Below are 11,966 nucleotides of genomic sequence, written 5' to 3'. Positions count from 1 at the left end.
TACTTTTTAAATAGTTCTCTGGGAGTTTTGTAGAGTCTGTTCATCGCGTGATTATCTGAGGAACTCTGTTCCTGGATGAGGAAAGAGAGAGATCATGAGAGTTCATAATAACAGGAAATAATACCCATCTCTTGATGCAGCCAGAGACTGACAGAGCTAGACTCTACTTAATGCATGCTTTAGGATTTGTGTCAATTCGGAGTGTGTGCCTGCAGACTGGTTTCCTTGAGTAGATGATAGTAGGAAGGGCATTTATGCTCTTTTTAAGTAGTCAAATCCCTCTGGTCAATCTTTGTTTTGGTTTGTTCTGTTTTCGCTTGACCGGGAATTTTGGGACGCTAGTTGTGATCCCCATCAGGGCATTACCTATACCCTCAACTCCCCAAGTGATGAAAAGAAGAAACAAAATCAACCCGCATTTTCTCTTATCTAAATTTTTTTATTTAGTCCCTTTAATTGGTATTTTATTTCAAGGTCTCGGACTTCGCATAATTTTCATGTGTTTGCATAATTAGGAAGCGACAAACGCTTTCATTTATTTGATTCCTTGTCTTTATCCATAACAAGAATCCTGACTTTGTAAAAAAAATCCTCCCCAACAAAGTTTTGGCAAGCTTTATATCCATATCTATGATAAAATTACATTTAGAGGAATATGACCAATATTAATTTTGTTCTGACTACGTAAACTTTATCAGAGGCAATACTTCCTTGATCTTTCACTCTTTTCCCTCTCTCTCTGACCATCTCTCTCTCTCTCCTCCTCCCTCTCTCTCCTCCTCTCTCTGTCTCTCCCTCTCTCTCTCTCCCTCTCTCTCTCTCTCCGCTCCTCACCCCTCCCCTTTCTCCCCTCTATCCCTTTGTTCTATATACTTGTTTAGCAGTTCCTTTGGACTTTTGTAGAATCTGTTGATCCTTTGATTATCCGAGGTGAACTCTGCTCATGGATGAGGAAGGAAAGATCACGAGAGTTCAAAATAACAGGAAATAATACCCATCTCTTGATGCAGCTAGCCAGAGACTGACAGAGCTAGACTCTACTCAATGCATGCTTTAGGATTTGTGTCAATTCGGAATGTGTGCCTGCAGACTGGTTTCCTTGAGTAAATTCCTTGACCATGATAATAGTAAGAAGGGCATTTATGCTCTTTTTAAGTAGGCCTGTGTATTAGTCAAATCCCTCTGGTCAATCTTTGTTTTGGTCCGTTCTGTTTTCGCTTGACTGGACATTTTTGGGACGCCAGTTGTGATCCCCATCAGGGCATTACCTTATACCCTCAACTCCCCAAGTGATGAAAAGAAAAAAAATCACCCACACATTTAAGTCACTACTTTAGCACAATATCTAAAAAAAAACGTTATTTAGTCCCTTTAATTGGAATTTATTATCAAGGTCTCGGACTTCGCATAATTTTCATGTGTTTGCATAATTAGGAAGCGACAAACGCTTTCATTTATTTGATTCCTTGTCTTTATCCATAACAAGAATCCTGACTTTGTGAACAAATCCCCCCACAAAAAAGGATTTGGCAAGGTTTATATCCATCATAAAATTACATTTAGAGGAATATGACCAATATTAATTTTGCTCTGACTACGTAAACTTTGTCAGAGGCAATACTTCCTTGATCTTTCACTCTTTTCCCTCTCTGTGTGACCATCTCTGTATCTCCTCCACTCTCACTCTCTCTCTCTCTCTCTCTCTGCCCCTCCTCACCTCCGCCCCTTCTCCCCTCCCTCTCCCTTTGTTCTATATACTTGTTTAGCAGTTCCTTTGGACTTTTGTAGAATCTGTTGATCCTTTGATTATCCGAGGTGAACTCTGCTCATGGATGACGAAAGAAAGATCACGAGAGTTCAAAATAACAGGAAATAATACCCATCTCTTGATGCAGCCAGAGACTGACAGAGCTTCCCCTCTCTCTCCCTTTTTTCTATATACTTTTTAAATAGTTCTCTGGGAGTTTTGTAGAGTCTGTTCATCCCGTGATTATCTGAGGTGAACTCTGTTCCTGGATGAGGAAAGAGAGAGCTCATGAGAGTTCATAATAACAGGAAATAATACCCATCTCTTGATGCAGCCAGAGACTGACAGAGCTTCCCCTCTCTCTCCCTTTTTTCTGTATACTTTTTAAATAGTTCTCTGGGAGTTTTGTAGAGTCTGTTCATCCCGTGATTATCTGAGGTGAACTCTGTTCCTGGATGAGGAAAGAGAGATCATGAGAGTTCATAATAACAGGAAATAATACCCATCTCTTGATGCAGCCAGAGACTGACAGAGCTAGACTCTACTTAATGCATGCTTTAGGATTTGTGTCAATTCGGAGTGTGTGCCTGCAGACTGGTTTCCTTGAGTAGATGATAGTAGGAAGGGCATTTATGTCAAATCCCTCTGGTCAATCTTTGTTTTGGTTTGTTCTGTTTTCGCTTGACCGGGAATTTTGGGACGCTAGTTGTGATCCCCATCAGGGCATTACCTATACCCTCAACTCCCCAAGTGATGAAAAGAAGAAACAAAATCAACCCGCATTTTCTCTTATCTAAAAAATGTTATTTAGTCCCTTTAATTGGTATTTTATTTCAAGGTCTCGGACTTCGCATAATTTTCATGTGTTTGCATAATTAGGAAGCGACAAACGCTTTCATTTATTTGATTCCTTGTCTTTATCCATAACAAGAATCCTGACTTTGTAAAAAAAATCCTCCCCAACAAAGTTTTGGCAAGCTTTATATCCATATCTATGATAAAATTACATTTAGAGGAATATGACCAATATTAATTTTGTTCTGACTACGTAAACTTTATCAGAGGCAATACTTCCTTGATCTTTCACTCTTTTCCCTCTCTCTCTGACCATCTCTCTCTCTCCTCCTCCTCTCTCTCTCTCTCCCTCTCTCTCCTCCTCTCTCTCTCTCTCTCCCTCTCTCTCTCTCCCTCTCTCTCTCTCCGCTCCTCACCCCTCCCCTTTCTCCCCTCTATCCCTTTGTTCTATATACTTGTTTAGCAGTTCCTTTGGACTTTTGTAGAATCTGTTGATCCTTTGATTATCCGAGGTGAACTCTGTTCCTGGATGAGGAAAGGAAGATCATGAGAGTTCAAAATAACAGGAAATAATACCCATCTCTTGATGCAGCCAGAGACTGACAGAGCTTCCCCTCTCTCTCCCTTTTTTCTATATACTTTTTAAATAGTTCCCTGGGAGTTTTGTAGAGTCTGTTCATCCCGTGATTATCTGAGGTGAACTCTGTTCCTGGATGAGGAAAGGAAGATCATGAGAGTTCAAAATAACAGGAAATAATACCCATCTCTTGATGCAGCCAGAGACTGACAGAGCTTCCCCTCTCTCCCCCCTCTCTCTCCCTTTTTTCTATATACTTTTTAAATAGTTCCCTGGGATTTGTGTAGAGTCTGTTGATACCTTGATTATCTGAGGTGAACTCTGTTCCTGGATGAGGAAAGGAAGATCATGAGAGTTCAAAATAACAGGAAATAATACCCATCTCTTGATGCAGCCAGAGACTGACAGAGCTTCCCCTCTCTCCCCCCTCTCTCTCCCTTTTTTCTATATACTTTTTAAATAGTTCCCTGGGATTTTTGTAGAGTATGTTGATCCTTTGATTATCCGAGGTGAACTCTGCTCATGGATGTGGAAAGAAAGATCATGAGAGTTCAAAATAACAGGAAATAAAACCCATCTCTCCTGGATGAGGAAAGAAAGATCATGATAGTTCAAAATAACAGGAAATAATACCATATCTAGATGCAGCCAGAGACTGACAGAGCTAGACTCTACTCAATGCATGCTTTAGGATTTGTGTCAATTCGGAATGTGTGCCTGCAGACCGGTTTACTTGAGTACATTCCTTGACCATGATAATAGTAAGAAGGGCATTTATACTCTTTTTTAAGCAGGCCTGTGTATTTGTCAAATCCCTCTGGTCAATCTTTGTTTTGGTCTGTTCTGTTTTCGGTTGACCGGGAATTTTAGGACGCTAGTTCTGATCCCCATCAGGGCATTACCTTATACCCTCAACTCCCCAAGTGATGAAAAGAAGAAAAAAATCACCCCACATTTAAGTCACTACCTTAGCACCCTTTTAATTTATCTAAACAATGTTACCTTGTCTCTTTAATTTTTTTTTATATCAAGGTCTCCGACTTCGCATAATTTTCAGGTGTTTGTATGATTAGGAAGCGACAACCGCTTTCATTTATTTGATTCCTTGTCTTTATCCATAACAAGAATCCTGACTTTGTAAAAAAATTCCCCCCCCCCCAAAAAAAAGGCTTTGACAAGGTTTATATTCATATCTATCATAACATTACATTTAGAGGAATATGAACAATATTAATTAATATTCACTAAGAATATGAACAATTTAACCACTTTCTATTTTACGTGTTAATGTGCGTACTTGTTTATTGAAAATTTTTGTTATTAATTCCTTGTTGCTTTGGAACCAGGAAGTTTTTTTAAGCAAGGACAATCGCATGTTTTCCTCTTATGATCTAGGAGGTCACAAGGTTATAAAATCGAAGCAGCTTTGTGTAGTACTACTACATGTTACCTTTTTCTACCACCACAATCAAAGGCAGTGCATATAGTTGAAGAATAGGAAGGGTTATTTACTTTACTCTCTATCATCGATCATTGATTGTTTTGTATGTAATTTTTGCATTGTATGATCAAATAAATAATCATATCAATTATATTTCTTTTACTGTACTAACCTCCTAACATGCCGAATCTGCTGAAATGTTCTCAGACCACAAAGATATTTATGGTTTTCTTTGAAGGCGTCAATGTGTAACCCCTTAACGGTTCTCCCAACCATATTTTGAATTTTCCCAAACGTTTTTTTTAATAAAACAGGCTTTTAACGTTCTTTTAACACTTCAATGTTTGAAATGGTATATAGAGCCAATTTATTGCTTTGTGACAATTTAAATTCATCTAAGATTTAATTAAGTTTTAATAATATAGTTGGGAGAATTTAGAAATCAATTATATCAGTTTTCCACAAATTTGTATCATCAATAATGGTCCGTTTTCACTCAAACTTTCAAATTATCTCTATTTGTGCATTTAGCATTGAAGTCACTACCCTAGCACTATTTTCTTTTATCTAAACAATGTTACTTAGTCCCTTTAATTGGTCTTTTATATCAAGGTCTCGGACTTCGCATAATTTTCAGGTGTTTGTATAATTAGGCAGCGACAACCGCTTTCAATTATTTGATTCCTTGTCTTTATCCATAACAAGGAACCTGACTTTGTAAAAAAAATCCCCCCCAACAAAAAAGGTTTTGGCAAGGTTTATATCTACATCTATCATAAAATTACATTTAGAGGAATATGACCAATATTAATTTTGCTCTGACTACGTAGACTTTGTCAGAGGCAATACTTCCTTGATCTTTCACTCTTTTCCCTCTCTCTCTGACCATCTCTGTATCTCTTCCTCTCTCACCATCACTCTCTCTCTCTTACTTTCTTCTTCTCGCCTCCTCCCCCTCCTCCCCCTCTCTCTCCCTATGTTTGATATACTTGTTTAACAGTTCCTTTGGACTTTTGTAGACCCAACTAACAATCGGACGTTTTCTGAACGTTCTAAAAAGGTTCCAAATTGGTTTCCTAAACGTTTTGTGAAAACGTTCTAAAGACGTCCATTTGTGGTAGGTTTTGGACGTCTTTTGGAACGTTCCAACTGGACGTTTTTTGAACGTTTTCTAAACGTTTTTAGAACCAATAAAAAACCTTTTATAGATTTGCCTTCAAGTGCAAGGACCTGCAGAAAACCTGTCGGACGTTTGGGACGTTTTAAGAACGTTTTAAGAACCTTAAAAACGTCCGGAAAACCTTTTAAAAACGTCTCGAACGTTTCCAGGACGTTTAAAGAACGTCTATAATGTCCAAGAGAACCTTTTAAGAACGTGTAGAATGTACTGGAAACGTTTTGAAAACGTTTAGAAAACCTTTTACGAACGTCTAGAACGTCCTGGAAACGTTTTGAGAACGTTCAGAAAACCTTTTAAGAACGTCTAGAATGTCCTGGAAACGTTTTAAGAACGTTCAGAAAAACTTTTGAGAACGTCCAATATACAGTGAATTTTTAATAAACGCTAGGTCACACATGTATTTGATTGATTTTATGAATTTATTATCAAACATATTTACAAAATATGTACAAAGGCTTGGCAATACAGTACATCATGTATATTTGAAAAAGAGTATTGGTATTTCCCGAAGTGCCCCCGAAAGAACATACAATTCTAATATTCAGAATAAATTGTTATTTGATCAATATCGATTCATAAACGGCTGAAATATCCATAAATATATTTGTATTCAAAATATTAAAAATGCTTGAAGACTACTTTGAAGAAAACAAATCTGAACAGTTCTTTAAAAAGCAATTGATATAGATATTTATTTAATTATTATTTTAACAAACATTAAATGCAGAAACTGAAAGTAACGGGTCATTTTGAATAATAACAGGGGCTTTACTTGGCCGTTTGTAATTATTACTTTGCACCGTGATGGTGCAGGTTTTGGTTTTAAAGTTAAGTTTGACCAATACTAAACTATCCCTTTAAAACTATAGATACATAACACATGAACAATCTAAAAATAAAACATAAGAAAATGATAGATGAGTTGAAGATATGCCTCATTAACTGGCAAATATGAATACTCATATAATTCACGGGTCTATGTCTCTATGAATAAACAAGGCAAGATAAAATGAATACTTTGAATAGTGTCAATAATTTGGCAGCACACATATAGCAACTTTGGTAACACACTTTATAAAAGCAATTTGAGTTATTTACAGAACCTGGCAATTCATGCCAAAAGATGCCCCAGCAAATGATTAAGAAATCTTTCTATAATAAGTCTTGATCTTTGGTAAAACCAAATAGTGGATTGAATTTTTTGTGTACTATATCAAATTCACCAGAACCTTTTAACAAAATGTCACAAATTATCATTAAATACATGTGAATAACCGATTTAGCTATGTGCCTCCACCCAGGATTAGCTTCATCATCCGGTGCAAATTATAACTATTCAAAAGAGTACATGTATTTACTTTCTCATCAACTTCTACAAGTGATAAAAATGTGACTATTTTGAGAAGTCACATTTCAAGTGAAAGTACGGCCAAAAAAAACAAGGAAACTACACTCGTTTCAGCTCTACAAATTGGCAACACTGATGACACCACTGTGAGTAGCTATCCATCAACTTTGTACTCAAAATTTCATATTTTCTAAATTTTCCTTAAAGTTACACATTTCCACAGCTTTTAATCAGAGTATGTTCAGATTACTAATGACGAGTAGCTTTCTACACAACATGCTTTGACTATGGGGGTTAGAAAATGTGAAATTTTGTGCACAAAGTGAATTTAGAGCTACTCAAGATGTCATCAGCATTGTCAATTTGAATAGCCGGGAGTAATTTACTAGAAAATGTTAAAAAAAAGAGTAGTTTCCTTACCGAGTTTGCCCATTTCTTATTTTTAATTTTGTTCAAATTTGTCTCCTTTGATTGAAGCAGTGAAATTTCTAGGGTAGATTTCCCCTTTAAATCCCAGTAAAAAATTGTCCTTTTGATCGACCAAAGATTTAGTGGGCAGGTTAAGATTTCCCAGAAGCCTTGCATCTTACTTCAAATATAAAATCAACACAAAACACATGAACAATCTACAAAAAGCTTTTTACAATAAACTGATAGAATTGAGTTGATATGAATTATTAACAGGCAAATATAAATACTCAAATTTAAGGGTCTATGAATATAGAAGACAAGGTTATAAGAGAGTTTGGCAGCACACACATTGGCCCGAATTCACAAAGCAAGGTTTGAGCTCAGACCAAGGTTTGAGCTCAAACCTCCTTTTGTTTCGCCAAACCTCCTTTTGTTCTTTACAAACCAGGTTTGTAAAAAACGCGTAAAACGCGTCATATGACGTACGAAAACCAAGGTTTGAGCTCAAACCTCCTTTGTGAATTCGGGCCATCGGTTTCAGCATCCTTACAAAAAGTAGTAAATTTACAGACCTATACAACTTTGTCTTGCATTCTCAACAAGATGATGGCAATTCAATTAAAAAAGATGCACCAACAAAACTGTTATGTCGCTGATAAAGTTTCTCCATTATTAGCTGAAATGGTCAAATTTGGTTTCAATACGAGTTTTAGGATTTTTGCATTGCCCCTGAATGAAGGTATCTTAATCTACCTTGAATGAAAATTTGGTGTTCACTGGTTTGGTAAACGGCTCCCTCAGGTCTTCCACACCAACGGCCGCTCCCGATTTGGACAAAAGCAGTTTTTGTACCAACTGCTTCAGCTGCTGCTGCCCTTCCTCCAGCCTCTGCAGCGTACACAGTACCTGCACTTGAAAATTGCCTGAGAAGAAAAAAACAGACACATAAAATACATTATAATAACAGTTCAAGTCATTAAAAAGTTTGACAGCAAATTAATAGGATATTTTGGCGAGATGTGTTTGATAGCTGAAAAATTTAGTCACTTCAGGAATATATCACCCAGCTTCAAAGACGACACCTGTGCAGCGCTTCCAACAAAGTATACATACTGTAAGGATTTAAAAGCGACTCTTCTGTAAGAAAACTATACCCATGCCTTGTTGATGAAATAAATTACATGTACGCCGAGATAATCTGCCTCTTTTATCCAATCCAACAGTATTTTAGTGTAGCAACTTAGTACAAATGGCAAATGTTGTTTTGTTAGTTTATACGCTCTACAGTATATGTTCTGATGATAAAAAAACCCTCAGAAACTTTCGTTTGTGAAATGCTATCTGAATTTCTGAAAAAAAACTTACTTTCCGAAGCCCGAGCCCTTGCTGGAGTTGTGGGTTGGAACTGAAAAATGTGATGTGGACTTGGACTTCGCATTCAGTTTCGGCATTGGTATCTCTGCTGCCACAGCCTTAATCGTTCCTCCGCGTACATGTTGTTTTCTTTGGTCCTAACCGATTCAAGATCTGAAAAGTAGAGACACATTGCAGATGTTAAAAGGGATATCAAGACATGACAAGAATTCTCATAAACTGAACAAACTTTTGGGTAATGCAAACTTCTTGTCCGAAATTTATGCCTAGATTACAAATTAATTTCCAGTTTTGCCGGAATGGTGCCACATCTATTAATCATCATTTTGCATGGCTGGGACACAAAGCAGGTCTAGCTATCCCAAATAAATTATATTAGGTTTTCATCTGTCGGATTTTGAAGAAAACAAGAAATAAGATGTAAATTATACGTCTCTGGCCGAACCAAGCACTACTAACCATCAAGAGACAAATACTTACCAGCGTCAATTCCGGAATCACTAGAAGATTTGCTAAATCTCTGGGGAAGACGTCTCTTTCGCTTCTACACAGCATCATCTTCCGATACCAGGTTTGACGTGTCCTCTGCCTTCCTGGCGATGCTTTTGCGCTTTCACATAGTTGCCTGTATGTAAAAATAAAACAAATCAATCCTTAAGTTATTAATCTACGTTATTGGAAATCAATTTCTTTAAATAATGTGTCATCTGAACTAAAAAGATTTTTTTTAAAGAGACGAAATTGAGAACAAGATAGGCCTATAGATCTAGGTCGCGATATTTCTAAAAAAACAATTTCCATACAAAAAAGGTGGTTTGGGGAGCCTGTTGTAATAGGGGGTGGGATAATATAAAGTTGCTAAATGCTGGTGGAGGGAAAAGCATGGAATGTTCCACTGGGATTTTAAATGCTATTGAGGGAAGAGTAAATAAGTCGCGAAATGAGCTGGTAGTCGAGGGACTTATTTTCTTCACGAAATAGCATTTTAAATCCCGATGGGAACTTTCCATGATTTTTCCAGACAGCAAAGTTAACAACTCAACTGTTTTAATCATCCGATTACCATGTAATGTAACGAGCCATGCGCACATACCCACTCCAGCAAAAAGTCCATGCTATTATGCGTATTGACCTCTAGCACTGCACTACGTGTTAATACTTTTAGGCAGCATTTGCTCAAAAGGAATAGTCAATACACACATAATACAATCATGCCGATGCGGCTGTAAGCAAATTTTGACAGTAGATCTAGACAATTTGAATTTCTAAATTGTTCTTTCTAACAAAATAACATCGGTAAGTTGAACAAATTGTATTTTATTAGACTAGACTACTGCTATTTAGGTGTCATCAATTGTCACTAAAGTACCGATTTTTAGTGAAAGAGTTTTGTACAGTGGTGTTTGAAATGTTGAGTATCAATAGCACAGCTTTTAATACACACAACCAGGATAGTAATGCAGCTATGTATGCACTAACTCGCAGCTATGTATGCACTAACTCCAAGAAGCTCCGACGCCGTTCGGCATCGGAGCTTCCTGGAGTTATGTGTGCACATACCCTAGCCTACCCAATTACCATACCAGTCAATGCAATGAAAGTTTCAACGGCCTGCACATGCAACATAGAGTCTGCCGTACTTTTAGTTTTAATGCAAATATTCAATATTTTATTTCATTTTACATGCTTCAAAATCAATCAAACAAAGCTTAAATTCCTTACAGATATCAAAATGTTAAAATAACGCTTACCTCGGTGTCGCAGTCTAACAGATTATTTGAAATCTCGAAGTCACGTCATCAAGCAGTCAACTCGTCAGTCAGTTTAAAACACGCGGCAAGCTCTAGTGACGTGGAGCGAGCGCGCCGCACCGGCCGCGCTCGCGCTGGATACGATTCACTGACCTATACAGTGGTACTATTATATACGGTGCGTACGCACTTTGTATACACGTGGTTGAATGGAGCATAATAAATGATGTAGCGCGGTCGGACTGATTGGGCTGGGGGGGGGGGGGGGGGGGGCACAAACATTATGTGAGGGGGAGGGGTCACTCCTTATATATTTCTTTTTTCTTCAAATAATTTCACCTTATGTTTTCTATTTTTTTCCCTCAAAATTATTGGGGGCACGTGCCTCCCTACATCGCTACGCCACAGGAGTGCATCAGTTTGACATACCTCGACCCCCCCCCCATGCGTATGCATGTGGCCTAATTTCGCCAGCTGGTATTTTTTAAGAAATATTTATTTGGACATAAAAAATAAATTCTACAAAATACGTCTGAATAAAACGTTCTGTAAACGTTTTACAGGACCTATCCAAGAACGTTTAATTTGTAACGTCCAAAAAACGTTTTCTGAACGTCTTCAAAAGATCTAGCTCCGCAGCGAATGTAAAGTCCCAACTTAGACGTTATATAAACGTTTTTTAAACGTTTAATATGGACGAAGACGTACGGAACCTGATAAGAACGTTCTGTAAACGTTCTAAAAACGTTTTGTGTTTGCTGGGGAGTCTGTTGATCCTTTGATTATCCGAGGTGAACTCTGCTCACGGATGAGGAAAGAAAGATCATGATAGTTCAAAATAACAGGAAATAATACCCACCTCTTGATGCAGTCAGAGACTGACAGAGCTAGACTCTACTCAATGCATGCTTTAGGATTTGTTGTAAAGTGTCAATTCGGAGTGGGTGCCTGCAGACTAGTTTCCTTGAGTAGATTCCTTGACCATGATAATATTAAGAAGGGCATTTATACTCTTTTTAAGTAGGCCTGTGTATTAGTCAAATCCCTCTGGTTAAAGTTTATTTTAATTGGTATCCACAGTGTTATGAATAACGATAGATTGAAGTGTTTAAGCTATTCCCATTTTTCATCTTGTGCCAAAAGACTGTTGCTCGCAGTCGTGTAGTGACCAAGATAAGAGCTGGGGTCTCACAGAGTCATACCTTCCTCCTTCTTCTCGTGGGCCTGCGAGCGGGCGCTGAAGGGATGTTTATTGTCAAGGTGCTACATATCCCACCCCACCCCATAGGACGAGTTTATATTTTATTGTTAGTTGGTTTGATCGATGTGGTTTTATTTGTTT

General features: G+C 37.6%; 1 long non-coding RNA gene across 1 annotated transcript; it reads right to left on the bottom strand.

Moving 5' to 3' along the window:
- Window positions 1-6,403: 6,403 nt before the first annotated feature.
- Window positions 6,404-10,719, bottom strand: LOC115929238. The gene is made up of 4 exons (XR_004066394.1): window positions 10,625-10,719; window positions 9,354-9,498; window positions 8,865-9,026; window positions 6,404-8,422 (listed from the first exon to the last, which is right to left on the bottom strand). It is a non-coding gene; the product is annotated as an uncharacterized LOC115929238 (long non-coding RNA).
- Window positions 10,720-11,966: the final 1,247 nt, after the last annotated feature.

Source organism: Strongylocentrotus purpuratus, unplaced genomic scaffold (assembly GCF_000002235.5).
Source record: "Strongylocentrotus purpuratus isolate Spur 01 unplaced genomic scaffold, Spur_5.0 spur5_scaffold_4, whole genome shotgun sequence".
In the NCBI taxonomy this organism is placed as follows: domain Eukaryota; kingdom Metazoa; phylum Echinodermata; class Echinoidea; order Camarodonta; family Strongylocentrotidae; genus Strongylocentrotus; species Strongylocentrotus purpuratus.
Note: the sequence above shows the minus strand (reverse complement) of the source record. Positions and strands in the feature narration are given on the sequence as shown.